Source organism: Macaca fascicularis, chromosome X (genome assembly GCF_037993035.2).
Source record: "Macaca fascicularis isolate 582-1 chromosome X, T2T-MFA8v1.1".
Lineage (NCBI taxonomy): Eukaryota > Metazoa > Chordata > Mammalia > Primates > Cercopithecidae > Macaca > Macaca fascicularis.
This window is the reverse complement of record NC_088395.1, coordinates 34,213,591-34,233,345: the sequence shown is the minus strand read 5'-3', so window position 1 is coordinate 34,233,345 and position 19,755 is coordinate 34,213,591. Positions and strand designations below refer to the sequence as shown.

At 36.8% G+C, this 19,755-nt stretch overlaps 1 long non-coding RNA gene across 4 annotated transcripts in view; it reads right to left on the bottom strand.

Moving 5' to 3' along the window:
- Positions 1-19,755, bottom strand: part of LOC123571241 (uncharacterized) — a 589,891-nt gene that overhangs the window by 208,066 nt on the left and 362,070 nt on the right. For all 4 annotated transcript variants that reach the window (XR_010584065.1, XR_006695424.2, XR_012429862.1 and 1 more), the window contains one exon: positions 18,186-18,289. This is a non-coding gene — a long non-coding RNA (uncharacterized lncRNA). The remainder of the gene's footprint in view (positions 1-18,185; positions 18,290-19,755) is intronic.

Sequence of the window (19,755 nt, the reverse complement as noted above, 5' to 3'; positions counted from 1 at the left end):
ATTGTTCAGGAGTACATTGTTTAATTTCTGTGTGTTTTTATAGTTTCCAAAATTCTTCCTGTTGTTAATTTCCAGTTTTATTCTGTTTTAGTTAGTAAAAAACACTAGACATAATTAAAATTTTTTGAAACTTTAAGCCTTGTTTATGGCCTAAAATATGGTCTATCCTTGAGAATGTTCTATGTGCTGCTGAGGAGAAGAATGTGTGTTCTGCAGTTTTTGGATGCATGTTCTGTAAATGTCTGTTAGGTCTATTTAGTCTATAGCACAGGTTAAGTTAAGTGTTTCTTTGTTAATTGTTTTGTCTATATTATGGGTCCAGGGCTGAAAGTGGGGTGTTGAAGTCCCCAGCTATTACTGTATTGGTGTCTATTTCTCTCCTTTGCTCTGATAATATTTGCTTTATATATCTCAGTCCCCCAGGGTTGGGTACACATATATTTACAATTGTTATATCTTCTTGCTGACTTGACCACTTTATCTTTACATAATGACCTTTTTGTCTGTTTATATAATTTTTGTCTTGGACTCCATTTTGACTGATATAGCTATTCCTATTCTGGTTTCCATTTTCATAGAATATCTTTTTTCATCATTTCATTTTCATTCTTTATGCGTCTTTATAGGTGACATTAGTCTCTTGTAGGAAGCACAGAATTAGGTCTTCTTTTTCAATCCATGCACCCACTCTATGTCTTTTCATTGGAAATTTAGTACATTTACATGCAATGTTATTATTGGTAAGTAAGGACTTACTCCTGCCATCTTGTTATTTGATTTCTGGTTATTTTGTTGGTCCTCTCTTTACTTCTTTCCTGTCTTCCTTTGTATAATAGTGATTGCCTCTGGTGATACGATATAATTTCTTACTCTTTATGTTTTGTGTATCTGTTATAGATTTTTAGTTTTTGGTTATGTGAGGATTGCAAATAACATCTGATAACTAATAAGAAAAAAGAGAGAATAGTTAAATAAATAAAAACAGAGATGAAAAAGTAGACATTACAACTGATAGCACAGAAATTTAAAATATTATTAAAGAATATTATGAGAAACTACAGGCCAATAGATCTGAAAACCTATATTAAAGTCATTTATCCATTTTGAATTAAGTTTTGCATATTGTGTAACATAGGTGTAAAAATCTATTCCTTTGAATGTAGATATGCATTAGTCTCAGTATTATTTTAAAAATTATTTTTCCCTATTGAATCATCTTGGCATCCTTGTTAAAATTTATTGACTCTAGATGTAAGCATTTGTTCTACATCCCCAGTTATTTTCCATTGTTCTATATGTCTATCCTTATGCTACTGTCACACTACTTTGATTACTAGCTCTGAAATTAGTTTTGAAATTGGGGAGTTTGAGTCCTCCAAATTTGTCTTTCTTTTTTAAAGACTGTTTTGATATTTGGGAACCCGTGTAATTTTATATGAATTTGAGAACTGGCTTTCTTGTTTCTCCCAAAAGTCATTGTAATTTGAATAGGGATGATCTTGAATGTATTGATCATTTTGGGTAGTGTTCTACTCTGTGAACATAGAATATTTTTTCAATTACTTAAGTCTTCTTTAATTTTTTAATCAATGTTTTGTAGTTTTCAATGTACAAATCCATCATCTGTTTGGCTAACCTTTTCTCTAGGTTCTTTACTGGTTTAGATGATATTGCAAATGATTTGATTTCTTAACTTACTTTTTGCATTATTCATTGCTAGTGTATAGAAACACAATTGATTTTTCTGGGTTGTTGTTGTAAGCTACAACTTTGCCAAAGTTGTGTAATTAACTCAAGGCATTTTCTCTCTTTTTTGGTGGACTCTGTAATATTCCACAGATAGGATTATATCTTCTATTAATATAATATTACTTAAACCTTTACAAATTAGATGTCTTTTGTTTCTTTTGATTTTTTTTCTATTTGCTTTGGCAATTATCTCCCATACAATGTATGTTATGAAAGCAGACTTTTTTTGTTCTTATCTAAGAAGAAAAGCTTTATATTTTTCACCATTGACTATGAGGTATGCTATATTTTTTCATTAATGCCCTCTCTCAATATTTCAGATTGAATTTGTGCTGAGATACTCCTTCAGTGCTTAGCCAGGACATTTACAACGTGTCTTTTCCCTTCACTTCCTACTTACACTGAACCTATAGATTAATGAGAGGTGAAAGTATAGGGCATTCTCAGGTCTTTTCTGAGTATGTACCCTGCCTTGGGCAAATTATCTCCTATACATGAGCACTTTTGAATGCCTAATTTCCCAAATAAACATCCTGTCTTTTCCTCTCAGACTTTAGTTGCTCTGTTGTATGCTTCAACTATAATATTTTGCCCCAGGATTGTTCATTTGCTTTACAATATTTTTGAGGAATGTCCACCATTTTCTACTGTTGTGTGAGTTCTGAGTTAGGCAAAAAAAAAAAAAAAGGCAAACACCTTGTGTCAATCCTGAAGGTAGATTCCAGAGAGGTTACAGCACACAAAATTATTTGTGAAAAAAACAGAAAGAATGAATAAGATCTAATATTTGATAGCACAACAGGGTAACTATATTATGTAATAATTTAATTGTACATATTAAAATAACTAAAACAGAATAATTGGATTGTATGTAACATAAAGGACAAAGGCTTGAGAGGATTAATACCCCATTTGTCATGTAATTATTATGCATTGCATACCTAATATCTCATTGTACCCTATAAATATATATGCCTACTATGTACCCACAAAAATTAAAAATTAAAAAAATTTGTAAATAAGTTCTATTCTGTTCTTTCTAGAACCGGGAACCATAATCTCACACTGGGATTATGGACTGTTGTCTTCTATATCACTGCTGAGCCATGGACAGAGTTGGACATAGGGCAAGTAAAATGCCACAAAGTTTTCTACCATTTTTGAGTTGTCTACTTAATGATATTATGTTAACTTGGTGGCTTTAAACTTTTGACTGTTTTCCAGAAGTGGCATGGGCATGGAGGACTAGGAAAGCATACTTAGAATTAGTATGAATGTTAACTGCTTTTCCTTTGCTTAATTCAAGTGCCCTTGTGAGGGCAATTAGTTTGGCTAGTTGAGCACTTGTGCCTGAGGAGAGAGATGCACTGTCAACAATATCATTCAGAGTAACTATTGCACATGCCCTGCTTTATGGATCCCTTGTTTTACAAAAGAACTTCTGTTGATAAAAAGAATCCAGTCTGGGTTCTCTAAAGGGGTTTCCTTGAGGTCCTCTCTGGCCACATAGGTTTGTACTATTGTCTGCTTGTAGTCATGTTCAAGCTCCCCAGCTTCCTCTGGGAGGAAGGTGGCTGGATTTAGGGAGGGGCAGGTTCTGGATGGGACTGCAGATCCCTCTAATAGCAGAGCTTGATACCTGAGGAGGCCATTGTCTGTTAGCTAGAGACTCCCTTTAGAAGACAGCAGTTCTGCCACATTCTGCAGAGTGTAAACAGTTAAGTTAGTCCCCATGGTTAACTTAGTAGCCTCTGGTACCAGCAAGGCTACCACTGCAACTGCCTGGAGGCATGCTGGCCATCCTTTGGCTACCAAATCAAGCTCCTTACTTAGGTAGCCTACAGGCTACCTTTTATACTCTACATAATGTGGCAGGACTGCTGTTTTCTAAGGGGAGTCTGTGGCTAACAGACAACTGCCTCCTCAGGTATGAAGAGCCTGGGTTCGAACTCCCACGGCCATTTCCTTCCTTTCTGATACATAAAGATTAAATCCCTTCCCTATGGGGAGACTAAGGGCTGGTGCCTTAAGCAACCCTTGTTTTAGTTGGTCCAAGGCCTTCTAGCCTCCAGTTCCCAGGCCAGTGAGTTTTAGCTGCCTGAGTCTCCTTTATTAGGTGATATGAGGGATGAGCTATTTCACTGTATCCAGCTATGCATAGTCTGCAGAATCCTGTAATGCCTAAGAATCCCCTCAGTTGCTTCAGAGTTTGGGGGAAGGGGAAGGAGGAGATGGGCTTAATCCTTTCTTTGCCCAGTGCCCTGGTCCCCTCTGACAATACCAGGCCGAGGTACTTCACTGAAGTCTTACAGAGCTGAGCTTTAGATTTTGAAACCTTACATCCTCTGTTACCCAGAAAACTAAGAAGAGTCTTACTGACCTCCTGAGAGATTTCTTCAGTTGGAGCACAGAGGAGAATGTCATCTACATTTGTAAAACTTTAACCTGAGAATAAAGAAACTTGAAGAAGTCTCTTGAAAATTCCTGCCCAAACAAGTGGGGGCTGTCTTGGAATCCCTGAGGTAACAACATCCGGTTAATTGGGTGATTTGGTTAGAGGGAACCTCAAATGCAAACAAATACTGGGAGTAGGGGTATAGTGGTATGCAGAAGAAGGCATCCTTTAGGTCCAGGACTGTGAACCATTTAGTTCCCTCAGGTATCTGAGTTAGTAGGGTATATGGATTGGGAACCACCGGGTGAATTGGAACCACAGCCTCATTAATGAGGCAGAGGTCCTGAACTGGTCTCCACTCACAGTTGGGTTTTCGTACTCCCAGTATTGGGGTATTACAAGGGCTGTGGCACGGTTTGAGGAGGCCCTGCAAGCTTAATTTATCAATGATAGCTTCTAGTCCTTTCCTAACTTCTGGTTTCAGGGGATATAGTTTCTGGTTAGGAAAGGAGTTGGGATCCTTAAAGTGGATCTGAACTGGTATAGCAGTTGTTGCTCAGTCAATTTTTCCTTGAATTGAACAAACTTCTGTTAATACAGTCTCCACTAAGGAGAGACAAAGAGTTTGTCCTGGAGTCATTAGGGTGGTGGTCCTTATATGGGCCAGAATGTCCCTGCCCAACAGAGGAGCTGGGCTTTCAGGCATAATTAGAAAGGCATGGGTGAACAAGAGGTCTCCCCAACTACAACTAAAGGGTTGGGAAAAATATCAGGTTAAAGGCCTTCCTGAGATGCCCCTCATGGTCATACTAAGAAAGGAGAGGGAGGCTGGATTGGAGAGGAGAACTGAGAGACCAGCCCCAGTGTCCAGAAGGAGGTCCACTTTTCTTCCTTTGATTTCCAGAATTTCCCATGCTCCTGGATGGCAATGGCTGCCTGTGATTGGCTGAAGCTTTCCTGTTTATTATTGGCTAAAACTTGGCTATTTGGTACACAAAAATAATACACTTTTAAGTTAGGTTTTAGTTTGTTATGTAGAAACTCAAATTATGGAGACAGCTCAAGTTAATGGCCTCCTGCTTATTTAATTTAGTACTACGTAGAGACAGACAGCATCTCTCTTACTCATTTTACACTCCTGTTTTAGACTATTCATATTTTACCCAAGTGCTATTCTTTCTTCTGTGAGCTCTAAGAAAGGGACAACTCACGACAATACCCTGGAATTTCCCTCCCACTTCTAGTTTTATTTCATCATTTGAAATGTAGTCTACATCACAGAATATAACAAAATAAAAATTGACCATGTGTTATGCTTTATATAAAAAGGGTAACAAATTCCCCAGCCTGAGATAATTGAGTCAGTGCTTCCCCCCAGTTTTCCTCTCTTACTCATCAATAATCTACATTTTAAGAACTATAGCTTGTACCACCTAATTTTCTATAATCAAAGTGTTTAGTAAGTATAAAATGTTTGGTTAAAAAAGAGAAGTGCCACTAATAGTTGTCATAGAAAATTGGTCTTTTCTCAGAATATCCAAGATTTTCCCTGACTTCTCATTGGCCAGCACTTTGTCATAAGCCAATATATAAAACAGTCACCAGCAAAGAAGCTGAGATTAGCATATTTTATTTAGGCCAATCATTATTCATACTCTGTGGGCTAAAGGTATTTTCTCCCCTCCCTGGGCATAATGCTGATGGAATATGCTTTAGATTCTATAAATTATGTAGAAGGAGGGAATGACTTAGTTGAGCAATCAACTCTGTCCATCAATCATATATTTCCTTTGTTTTTTTATACCACATTCTCCTCCTGAGCTTTCTCACATTTATCTAATTGCTGATAGCCAGTCATTTTGTGATACTCTCTTCTATCTAACTCTTAAACATTGATGGTTTTTAGAACTCTGGCTTTTGTTCTCTTTTCATGCTCCTACTCCACAGACTCCTTTATAACATTCTAACCTAGTCTCATGACTTCAATTACTTCACAAGTGAGATGAATGCCAAAGACATACATCTATAGAATATCTCCTGCTAATTAGGACTGTATACTCAATTGATTACTATTTCTAAATTTGAATAACAGGCACCTCAAACTCATTATGATCAAAGCTGAATAATTATTTTCTTACAAATCTGTTTTGTATGCTGTCATTCTGATAGGAATTAACTAAAATGCCCAATCAAGAATCTCAGGTGTCATCTTAACTTTCTATCCTTCCTTAACCTTTGTATCTACACAATCACCAAGTCCAGATAATTCTGGTTTTGAAAACATGGGAGAAGATAAGGTTAATCAAATAATATATGTGGAGTAAGAAATAGATCTAGTGATAAGTCTAACAAATATTTATATGTAAATAATAGTCATGGAAAGGAACTATAACAGAATACAGAAGTGACAGAAAAAGTTACAAAGAGGAAATATAACCTTGTGAAAAGCAAGTGAAGAAGGATTTTCAAGAAGGTGAAAATAGTTAACAATTCCAAATGAGGCCAAAAACGTTCATTAACATAATCACAGAAAAATATCCATTGAATTTAGCACAGGAAGTTGAGACAGAGCCTGAATTTACTTGGATAAAGAGTAAATGTAGAAATGAGATTTTGGGATATGGTGGCATAAATACATGTACTACTTAATCTGTTTCTGTTCTCAACTCCTTGGCTCAAGAGTCTCAACAACCAAAATTTGCTTATTGTTAATGTTTATAGGAAATTGTTGTTGCAACTGGGGTCAGGAGTACAGATTCACAGCTATTCCAGAGGCTCAGAGTTTCAAGGACCCACAGGCAGTGATACTTGCTATATGCAATCCTTGAATATATCATTTTATCATAAAAATATAGGTAGCCCCACAAAATGTTAATCCTAATGAATTAAAGGACCCTAGTCCGAACAGTTAGAAGGTGACTGTCTTTCTCTTGTATTACCAAACAAAAAAAAATAGATGGAATACCTAAAGTAAAATGAAGAAAATAAAATTAACTATATCAGTTATCACAATAAAGTAGAATAGACTAATTCCTCCTATCAAATATAGAGTTTGAGATGAAAAAAGCCTCTGGCAAATATCTAGTCCAAAAAAAAATCACTTTAGAAACATAACACAGATGTTGAAAAATGAAAGGGTGAAATATGATTTACTTTACGTATAAGAACAAATGTCAATCAAATGTCAATCACAAGAGGCAATATTCATGTCATATAAGACAGTGTTCATTTCACAAAAGGCAACATTCAAGGTGAGAACCAAAATCATTGACTAGAACTCTAGGATGTGCATTCTCTAATCCCTGCAATCTGTGAATATGTCATATCACACTGTAAAGGAGACTTTGCAAATAGGACTGAAGTTAAGGACTGGAGAAGGAGAGATTATCTTGGATTATCCAATAAGTTTCAACCTAATTATGAACCTTTAAAAGCAGAGAACCCCTCCTGGCTGTAGTCAAAAGATATGATGGCAAAAGGATAAGAGACACGCAATGATACTCATTTTGAAGATGGAGGCAAGGGCCATGAGTAAAGGAATTTGTGAGTGGCTTCTGGAAGTTGCAAAAGTCAGAGAAACTTATTTTCCCTTAGGGTATCTGGGAAGGAAAACATTTGATTGAAGTCCAGTGACACTTGTGTAAGATTTTTAATCTATAGAACTATAGTATAATAAATGTGCATCATTTTTAGCCCCTGAGTTTTTGGCAATTTGTGAAAGCATTGATAGAACACTAATGGACATTTCTATAATAATAAAATTAATAGCCAATGGATAATTTAAAAACTCATATTTTTATGCACCAAAGAAAGCAAGAAAATACATATAGCAAAACTCCTAGACAATACCAAAATACTAGAATCATCATAGCAAAATATTTTAGTATTTTAAATCAAAAGACTAATATGATTCCTTGAGATTTAAATAATATTATATAATTTTTTTTTCTGAGAGAGAAAGAGAAAAAGGAAGAAGAAGAAGAGAGAGAAGAGCGATTCTTTGTAAGAATGAAAGTTTTTAACCTCTAATGGAGTATCCATTTGTACAGAACTCTCAACAAAACATTAACGCATTCTACCTAAAGAGACATTTTTATAAGCCATATTTTCAGACCACAAAATATCAAATGTCAAAACAAAAGCAAAGCATCAAAAAATGTCATGATCCCCTGAAAATAATTATCCATTCATCTAAATAGCATACAGATCAAAGAGCAAATACATAAACTTTGAAACAAAATTATGTAATATAAAAATCTACTGTGTTAAAATGGAATTCCATTTGAGTTTTCTAGAAGTGCGTATTTTAACTATGTAACATTACTAGTTTGTGTGTGATTGATTTTGTCCTTTCAGGGTGATTGCTATTCTCATTTTATTGAATAGTCTTTGCTTCTTTTGAATGAGTATTAATATTTTTTTATTTCTAATAACTTATTCGTAAATGTTTCTAATTACATAAAACACTCTTTAGAAGTTACAGTTTAAAAGTTATTAGCTGAAGAAAGATAATTACACGTTTTGCAAAATCCAAATCTATAACAAATGTTCAGATAAAAAGGAGATATATTTTAGTAAATTTCTTATGATTTAGAAATTATTTTTTACCAAAAGCTGGTTAATTATTAATTGCCAAAAGGACTCTAATATTTTTAACCTTATACTTCATAGAGACTGAAATTGTAATAAAACAGCCCCTTCTCCCATTTCCCAAATATCCAGTGTCTGTTGGAAGGTATGTAATAATCTACACAATAGGTTAGTAGTTATTTTGTAGAATATCCTTAATTCCCTCACAAATCACTGATTGTATGGAATATAATGCAAGTGTCAAAACAGCCTCATTTCCCCTATGGGCTTTAAAGAGATTTACACACTGCATAAAAAAATTACTGTCTAAACAGAAAAAAAAAAATCAATTAGAGGTTTGAAATCATTGACCATTATATTATTTTCAGTAAAGAAACTAAGAACAGTAGCCTTAACACTTCTTAGAAATCTGAATATCTTAAAATCTACATGCTTGGCCTTTTTAGATAGACTTCCAAACTTGGTTTTCTTATTCTTATAAGAAAGAATAAAATAATTGATGAGCTATATCTTACCATCTCTAGAAAACTGAAAGTAGTGTTTTAAGGTATATACCAGTAGGAACTCATTACCTTTCAAGATTTAAACATCATTTTAATACAAAGTGTATCACATATATAGCCTATAAATAGTATATCAAATTATTGACTTAATTCTTTACATTTAACGATTTATTTTAAAGAAAACTGAAAATATAAATACTGGCACATTCTTGCTCAGCTATATGTCATTTTGCCCAGGCAATACAAGTTGGAAATCTTGGAGTCATTGTTGATTTATTTAATTTGTTCCATATATAGACATTGCTAAATATTGAAAGAATCTGTTCTTGAAGTTCCTCTTAATTATGTCTCCTCCTTTCTTTTTCCTTTGTCATTGTTGTCTTTCTGACCTGTATTTGCCCACGTCTGGATTACTGCATCAGATTATTAGCTGAGCATTTCATATTGGTCTTCATTACCTTAAGGTCATCCCACATAGCCCCTGATTAATTGTCTTTACAACATAAAAATAACTTCAATACAAATGCTTCTCATGGAAGATAATTCCAGTAACATTCAAAAATATAAATTATTGGGTATCTTCATTTTACTTCCAAGTCTTAAGGGGCTTAGTACCTTTTCTGGGGCATCAGGGGCAGACATTATTTCCATTACACTGGAATATAAAGGACTGTATCATCAAAGGCTTATACAGAATGGTGCATTTGAATTCCTAGGCTAATGTGACCTTTCACACTTTCTGGTCAAGTTCCTAGAGATCTTTTTTTCAATTGCATATTTTCATATATATGTGCTGCTACAGTTATAATTGCTTAATTTTTAGTTAAATTATGTATGTGTGTGTGTTTACATGTGTATGTATATAGATATATATATTTAAACTTTTCACATATATGTGCTGCTAGAGCTGTAATTACTTAATTACACTTGGATACAAAATACATAAACACACTCACCAGTTACAAACATGGAAATTTGGAAATTGTTCAAGAAACAGTTTATGGCTGTTTGGTATTAAGCATGGTGACTGGGGTTCCTGCAGCCATCTTGTGATCATGAGTTTCACTTCTATGTAAAAAAGGACAAAGGGAGAAAGTTAGAAAAAGCCTAAGTCCCTGATGTCATTTTGGAAAATATGGGTAACCCTGGACTGACCACACTAGGCTTCTTTTCCATGTTTAAGACATTACATTTGGATTTCTGTTAGAAGTCCTACTTCTCAAACAGTACAATCTACATTGTGTAAAATTAGAAATAGTCATTAGCAGGCATGTGATTTACCATTGTCACATCTGCATAATATATTTTGGTTAAAAGTTCTAGAAAAATTATTTTGCACGGAGTAACTGCTTCCCCATTCCTGAGTGTGACCTACACTCTGATCTTCCACCTAATCCACTGTTTCTATGCATCCTTTAAAATAAGAATTGTGGTGTATATAGATACATACAAATATATTATACATATGGTATATATACTATTATTAAAATTATATCAAATATCTATGTACATAGAAAAAGACTGAGCACATATGTGCAAAAATGAAAATGGTTGTGTTTAGATAGTGGGAACATGATTGATTTTCTTTTTTTACTTTTTTTAAATTTTCCAAAATTGTCTTTACTATTGTTGCCTTCAAATTAAGCATTGAAAGATTTTTATAAAGAAGCAATTGATGGTTTCGACTCTTGGATTGTTTGACTGGGAAGATATAGTGGGAATCAGGAATATTTTTTCTATCTGTATAACTATTTTAAACTACATTTTTTTTTGTTTTAAGACAAGGCCTTATTCTGTCACCCAGGCTGGACTGCAGTGGCATGATCTTGGCTCACTGTAGTCTTGACCTACCAGGCCTAGGTGTTATTCTCACCTTAGCCTCTCAGAGTAGCTGAGACTACAGGCTTGCATCACCATATGTGGCTAATTTTTTTTTTTTTTTTTTTTTTTTTTTTTTGTATTTTTTGTAGAGACAGGGTTTCACCATGTTGTCCAGGCTGAGCTTTAACTCCTGGCTGCAAGCAATCTGCCCTTCTTGGCCTCTCAAAGCGCTGAGATTACAGATGTGAGCCACTGTACCCAGGCTATTTTATACTATTTAATACTTAAATTTTAATTAAGTGATGTGGTTTGGCTGTGTCCCCACCCAAATCTCAACTTGAATTGTATCTCCCAGAATTCCCATGTGTTGTAGGAGGGACCCAGGGGGTGGTAATTAAATCATGGGGGGAGGTCTTTCCTGTGCTATTCTCATGGTAGTGAATAAGTCTCATGAGAACTGATGGGATTATCAGGGGGTTCCAATTTTGATTCTTTCTCATTTTCTCTAGCCACTGCCATGTAAGAAGTGCCTTTCGCCTCCTGCCATGATTCTGAGATCTCCCCAGCCATGTGGAACTGTAAGTCCAATTAAACGTCTTTTTCATCCCAGTCTCAGGTATGTCTTTATTAGCAGCATGAAAATGGACTAATACAGTAAATCGGTATCACTAGAGTGGGTCATTGCTGAAAAGATACCCAAAAATGTGGAAGTGACTTTGGAACTGGGTAACAGGCAGAGGCTGGAACAGTTTGGAAGGCTCAGAAGAAGACATGGAAATATGGGAAAGTTTAAACCCTCCTAAAGATTTGTTGAATGGCTTTGACAAAAATGCTGCTAGTGATAATGAACCTAAAGGTCCAGGCTGAGGTGGTCTCAGATGGAGATGAGGAACTTGTTTGGAACTGGAGCAAAAGTGACTCTTACTATGTTTTAGCAAAGAGATTGGCCACATTTTGTCCCTGCTCTAGAGATTTGTGGAAGTTCGAACTTGAGAGAGATGACTTAGGGTATCTGGTGAAAGAAATTTCTAAGCAGAAAAGCATTCAAGAGGTGACTTGGGTGCTGTTAAAAGTATTCTGTTTTAAAAGGGAAAGAGAGCATAAAAGTTCAGAAAATTTGCAGCCTGACGATGCAGTAGAAAAGAAAAACCCATTTTTTGAGGAGAAATTCAAGCCAGCTGCAGAAATTTGCATAAGTAGCAAGGGGCCTAATGTTAATCCTCAAGACCATGAAGAAAATTTCTCCAGGTCATATCAGAGACCTTCACAGCAGCCCCTCCCATCACAGGCCCAGAGGCCCAGGAGGAAAAAGTAGTTTCATGGGCCAGACCCAGGGTCCCCACGCTGTGTTCAACCTAGGGACTTGGTGCCCTGTGTCCCAGCTGCTCCAGCCATGGCTGAAAGGGGCCAACATAGAGCCAACATAGAGCTTTAGAGAGTGAAAGCCCCAAGCCTTGGCAGCTTCCATGTGGTGTTGAGGCTGCAGGTGCACAGAAGCCAATAATTGAGGTTTGGGAACCTCCACCTAGATTTCAGAAGATGTATGGAAATGCCTGGATGCCCAGGCCAAAGTTTGCTGCAGGGGCAGGGCCCTCATGGAGAACCTCTGCTAGGGCAGTACAGAAGAGAAATGTGGGGTCAGAGCCCCGACCAAGAATTCCTACTGGGGCATTGCCTAGTAAAGCTGTGAGAAGAGGGCCACCATCCTCCAGACACCAGAATGGTAGATCCACCAACAGCTTGCATATGTGCCTGGAAAAGCCGCAGACACTCAGCACCAGCCAGTGAAAGAAGTTGGGAGGAAGGCTGTAGCCTGCAAAGCCACAGGGGTGGAACTGCCAAGCCCATGGGAACCCACCTCTTGCATCAGAATGACCTGGATGTGAGACCTGGAGTCAAAGGAGATCATTTTGGAGCTTTAAAATTTGATTGCCCTGCTGAATTTCGGACTTGCATGGGCCCTGTAACCCCTTTGTTTTGGCCAATTTCTCCCATTTGGAACAGCTGTATGTACCAAATACCTGTACCCCCATTGTATCTAGGAGATAACTAGCTTGCTTTTGATTTTACAGGTTCATAGGTGGAAGGGACTTGCCTTGTCTCAAATGAGATTTTTGGACTGTGGAGTTTTCGGTTAATGCTGCAATGAGTTAAGACTTTGGGGGACTGTGGGGAAGGCGTGATTGGTTTTGAAATGTGAGGACATGAGATTTGGAGGGGCCAACTTGAATTGTATCTCCCAGAATTCCTACCTGCTGTGGGAGGGACCCAGGGAGAGGTAATTGAATCATGGGGGCTATTCTTGTGATAGTGAATAAGTCTCACGAGATCTGATGGGTTTATCAGGGGTTTCCACTTTTACTTCTTTCTCATTTTCTCTTGCCACTGCCATGTAAGAAGTGCCTTTTAACTCCCGCCATGATTCTGAGGTCTCCCCAGCCATGTGGAGCTGTAAGCCCAATTAAACATCTTTTTCTTCACAGTCTCAGGTATGTCTTTATCAGCAGTATGAAAAAGAACTAATACACTAAGTGTAACAGAAGAACAGAAGTATGATTAATGTTAGGAGTTCATAAAATATGTGAAAAGCAAAAATACAACATGACTCAATAAACAGTAAATCCAATGGTAATGTTTTTCTTCAATTTTGGCACTCTGCTGATAATAATTTCTTGAACATTTTGTTTTAAAATATATACTATCTTTTGTAATATCAGCTAAAATAATTTGTTACATCCATATCTGTATTATGCTTCCTTTAAAAGCAATGAATTGAGCACACTTGAGGGCTTTAACTAAATAAGAGCTTCATTCATAATTTTCAAGTCACAAGGATCCTCTATCTAAAAATGTTCCATTCCTTTAGCCTTTAAAGACAAGAATGACATAAACGAGGCATGACTTCCTTTTTTATTTTAATTTTTTTTTTTTTTTGAGACGGAGTCTTGCCCTGTCGCCCAGGCTGGAGTGCAGTGGCGCCATCTTGGCTCACTGCAAGCTCCACCTCCCTGGTTCACGCCATTCTCCTGCCTCAGCCTCCCGAGTAGCTGGGACTACAAGCGCACACCGGCATGCCCGGCTAATTTTTTGGTATTTTTAGTAGAGATGGGGTTTCACCATGTTAGCCAGGATGGTCTCGATCTCCTAACCTTGTGATCTGCCTGCCTTGGCCTCCCAAAGTGCTGGGATTACAGGCGTGAGCCTGGGATGATTTAAGGGGAAATGCAATCCTCCATTAAGTTCAAACTTTATGAGTATTTTCATTCTGCCTGTGGTTAGGTAAATAGCCAAGTGCTAAAAAACATTTGTACACAACACACTTGATTAACAGGTGCTTAATGTACTAATATAATAGCAATTCAGGAGTGATGCATTAGAGTTCTCCAGAGAAACAGAACCAGCACATGCATGTGTCTGTAGGTAGGTAGGTAGCTAGGTAGGTAGGCAGCTAGCTAGCTAGCTGGATTTGTTTCAAGGAATTTAAGCAAATGATTGTGGAGTCTGGCAGGTTTCAAATCTATTGAGCGGACTGACAGACTTGAAACTCAGGCAGGAGTTGTTGAATTTTTCAGGCAGAATTTCATCTTCCTTCAGAAAACCAGTTTTGCTTTTAAAGATTTGCAACTAATTGAATGAGGTCCATCCAAATTATCCAGAATAATTTATTTTTATTAAAATGAATTGACCAAAGATTTTGACTACAACTGCAAAATATCTTTACATCAATACCTACATGCATGTTTGAATAACTGGGTACTACAGCCTAACCAAGGTGACACATAGAACTAACATTAGTCTATTTCTCGTCAAATTGGCAACCATACACATCTTCATAATCCATACTTATTCTCCACATAAGGACAATAACAATGCCATATTTGCACCTAACATGATACAACTATCATGTGTACAAACAAAATCATGCTAATCCTTTCCCTGTAAGTGAACACAAAGTCCTTGGGCAATGTTCATTTTTCTACTTGATACCCTATAACCAATATAATACAATAGGGTGACTATAATTAACAACAACTTACTGTATATTTTTTTTTCTCTCTCTCTGTCTTTTTTTTTTTTTTTTCTTTGAGAGTCTCACTCTATGGCCCAGTCTGGAGTGCAGTGATGCAATATCAGCTCACTGCAACCTCCACTTCCCGGGTTCAAATGATTCTCCTGCCTCAGCCTCCTGAGTAGCTGGGATCACAGGCACCTGCCACCATGCATGGCTAATGTTTATATTTTTAGTAGAGACGGGGTTTTACCATGTTGGCCAGGCTGGTCTTGAACTCCTGAACTCAAATGATCCTCCTGCCTTAGCCTCCCAAAGTTCTGGGATTACAGGCATGAGCCACCATGCTCGGCCACTTACTGTATATTTTCAAATAGCTAGAAGAGTGGAATTTGGATGTTCTCAACAAAAAGAAATTATAAATGTTTGGGGTGATGAGTATGCTAATTAACCTGGTTTTATTATAACATATTGTATATATGCATAAAATACATGTATATTTATATAACCTCATAAGTTTAAGGAATGAAATAAATGTGAACAGGAAAAAAATGATGTCAGGACAGTTGGACGTGTAAATGAAAAAAAAAGTTAATTTGAACGTGAACCTCACAACCTATGCAAAAATCAATACAAAGTAAACTGCAGACCTACATATAAGAGCTAAAACTGTAAACTTTAGGATAAAACATGGTATACATTCTTTCTGGTCTTGAGCTAGGCAATTATTTCTTAGAAATGACACCAAAAGCAGAGTGGGGGGAGGGGAAGAAAAGGACTTACTCAAAATTAAATGTTTACATTTCAAAAGAGTACAATTGAGAAAATAACAAGATGCAATTTTCCCATGTAACAGACCTGCACATGTACCCACTGAACATAAAATAAATGTTGGAAAGAAAAACAAGTAAGTAAATAAATGAAACAAAATCCTTCTCTCTGAAAAAATAAATGAAAAAAATTTCCGTTGTTCTACACAATCACCAAAACAAAAGAAAGGAAGCGAAAAGACATCTCACAGAAAGGGAGAAATATTTGTAAATTACATATTCAATAGGGACATACACTGAATATACAAAGAACTCTAACAATAAAAAAAATGAATAATAAAAAGATTCATATTTTTTAATGGGTGAAGAACTTGAATAAGTATTTCAAAAAAGAGTATATCCAAATGCCCATTAAGCACATGAAAAGATGCTTGATACTATTAGTAACTAAGGAAAAGCAAATCAAGACCACATGAAATACCACTTACCACCCACTGTAATGGCTATAATAAAAAAGACATTATAACAAGTGTTGGCAGGAGTGTCATGAAAATGTAACCTTCATATGTTGCTGAGGATGGTGTAAAATGGTGCAATGACATTGGAAAATAGTTTGACAGTTCCTCAAAAATGTAAACATAGAGTTACCATGTGACCCAGTAATTTCACTCCTAGATATTCACCAGAGAAATTAAAACATATGTTCACACAAAGATTTTTATGTCAGTGTTTAGCACAGCAATATTCACTGTAGCCAAGAAGTGGAAGTAACTCAAATGTCCATGAGTTGGTGAATGATGGTTACACAAAATGTAGTACATCTATATAACAAAATACTGTTTGACAGTAAAGTTAAATATTGATGTATAGTACATAAGTGAACCTCAAAACATTATGCTTTGTGAAATAACGTAGATTCAAAAGAACACATACTGTATAAATCTGTTTATATGAAATATCTTGAATAGTTAAAACTGTAGAGATAGGAAGTAGATTAGGGGAGCAAGGGAAGAATAAGGATTGACAATTGTTGGGCAAATCTAATATTAGACTGTTATAATGGCAGTACAATTCTGTGAATATAGGTAAAATCATTGACATGCATTAATTTTATGATACCTAAATTAAAGCTGTTTAAAATAGGTAAGAAAAAATATGATGGCAATAACTATTATTAAAATATCTTATGTTAGATGATAAGTGGGTAAAAGAAGACAATAAAATAATTGGTATATGTTATATATACACACAAACATATAATAAGACATAAAAATTCATAATAATTACAATCTTCATTTCTGCAACTGATCCCATGATCATAGCTAATAGTTATAACTACTTTCTTCTACTGTCCATTCCATATTTGCATTGTGCTCAGCAAGCCCCTAAACTGGTAATGGCTCTTTGCCTACTGGGATTCCCTAAATCTTTATTCATGAAGGGTCTGGGTCATTAGTATTCCTTCCTGATTTGGGTTGTTATTGCTTTCCATTGAGTATAATCAGATGGTATGGTTAGTACTAGGGGATACCCTAAGAGATTCTGTATGTCCTGTCTTCCAGACTTACATTTCTTTACCTCAGTTGTGTAATAGCAGTCCAATATCCTCTCACTAATCAGCACAAATCAACCCAGCCAGCAATGTAACTTCATTGCCTGTTGACTCAGAGGCATGAGAAGTGTAATGTAGTAGGGTGACAGTCTTAGCTTCCAGTTCAGCAGAATCATTCTTATGTCTCTTAGTGGAAACATTTCTCCCTTTGAAATTAAGACCTATAGACCAGGGGAACTTAAGGTTTCAGGGACAGGAAGTAACATTTGTTGCTAGTGCATCACTAGGGATACTAATAATGAGTGATGCCACTCCCATTTCCCCCCCCTTGATTTTGGGGCCTGTGAAATCTGGCCATGAGTGAAACACCAACATATATTTAACATTGATTCAGGGCATATACAGACTCCTGGTGAATGTTGCCCCAGTGCTGCAAGGAATTCTGTCTACCTGATCCTGTAGCTGAGTTTTCAAAAGGCCATTCCACCATTCTATCAAGCTACTTGTTTCAAGATTATGGAAAACACATTAATACTAGTGAATTCTGTGAATATGTTCCCCATTGCTGCACTTCATTTGCTCTAAAGGGAGATTTTCATCCAAAGCAATGCTTTGAGGAACACCATAATGATGGATAAGGTATTATCTGTATTCCTCAGATAGCAGTTTGGGTATAAGCATTGTGTAGAAAGAAAGCAAATCTATATCGAGTGTAAGTATCCGTCTCAGTTTGGCCTGCTATAAGAAAAATACTTTAGGATGGGTAATTTATTAAAAACAGAATCTTAACACTCACAATTCTGTAGGTTAGGAAGTCCAAGATCAAGGGGCCTGCAGATTGGATGTCTGATGAAGGCCCATTCTTCATTGGTGATGCCTTCTGGTTATGTCCTCACATGACTGAAAGGATGAACAAGATACCTTAATCCTCTTTTATAAGGGCACTAATCCATTTATGAAGGCTCTTCTCTCATGACCTAATCAACCCCTAAAAGGCCCCCCTCCTAAATCATTACCTTGGGGGTTAGGCTTCAGCCTATAATTTTTGGAGAGACACAAACATTCAGACCATAGCAACATCTCTTCTAGTAAGAAGAAAGTGCCTTCCCTTCCACGATGGAAGTGATCCATTGTAGTTAGCCTGCCACAAGGTAGCTAGTGATCAACCACAGAAAATGGTGCCATATTATAGACCCATTGCTGATAACTACAGTTGGTTTATTGCCCACTCAGCAGTGGCTGTAGCCAGTTTGGCCTTGGTTAGTAGAAATCCTTATTTCTAAGCTCATAGCCTCCATTCCTGCCAAACATGGCCACTTTGTTCATGAGACCATGGGACAATGACACAGGAGGCAGGATAAAGAGGCTGACTGGGATACACAGAATAAGTAATCTTGTCCACTTAATTATTAAAAGCCGTCTATGCTAAGGTTATCCTTTGGTGAACATTCACATGAAATGGAGTTTTTAAAAACATTTTTCACCTATTCAGAGAGGTCTGGCTATATTCCTCTTCCCCAAATTTCTTAGTACCCAATTTTTCAGTCATGCTCCTACCAAGTCCCTGACCATCCAATAAAACTCTTGGCTACAGCCCATGAATCAGTATTCAGTCACACATCTGGCCATTTCTCCTTCCAAGAAAAATAAAATTTTCCAAGCAAAATTTCCCCTCACTTTTTTTTTTCTTCCCTGTCCTTCAGGAATGTCTTAGAGAGGGGCTGTAGTGCTGCAGCTGTCCACTTTCAGGTGATGCTTACATATTATGCAGAGCCATCTGTATACCAGGCTCAATTATTCTCTTCCTTTGTCTCCTGATTGTAGAGAATTTATCATTAGGCCATAGATGGAGATTGAGAGAGAGAAGGCAGTGTAGCAAAAGGAAGATCACTGGCATATGTGCAATTTCTTCATGTAAGTTACTGGTGCCTTCAGGACCTGCTCAGGCCCAATCTCATATATACCACTTCCATTTGTTTATGGAGTACCACTGTATACACCCAACTATAAGCTTGGTAGGTCAGACAACACTCAGTTCATGATGGGCAACTGAGGTCACACGGGAACTTGGTGGTCCATGGCTAGGTGTTCAGCCTCTACTAAGGCCAAAAACTGTTTATCAGAAGAAAAGTAACTACCCACAAAGGATGGCAAGGCTTTGCTTCAACTCATAGATGTCTGCAGTATGATTTACCTATAGGGCCTCCCAAAGGCTTTAAACAGCATCTCTACCTGCCACTCAAACTTCAAGCACCATTGGATCTGCTGAATCATATGGCCCAAGTGGCAGAGCAGCTTCCACAGCAGTTTGGAACCTGTTTCCAAACCTTCTCTTTTTCTGGGCTCCACTCAAAACTGCAACTTTT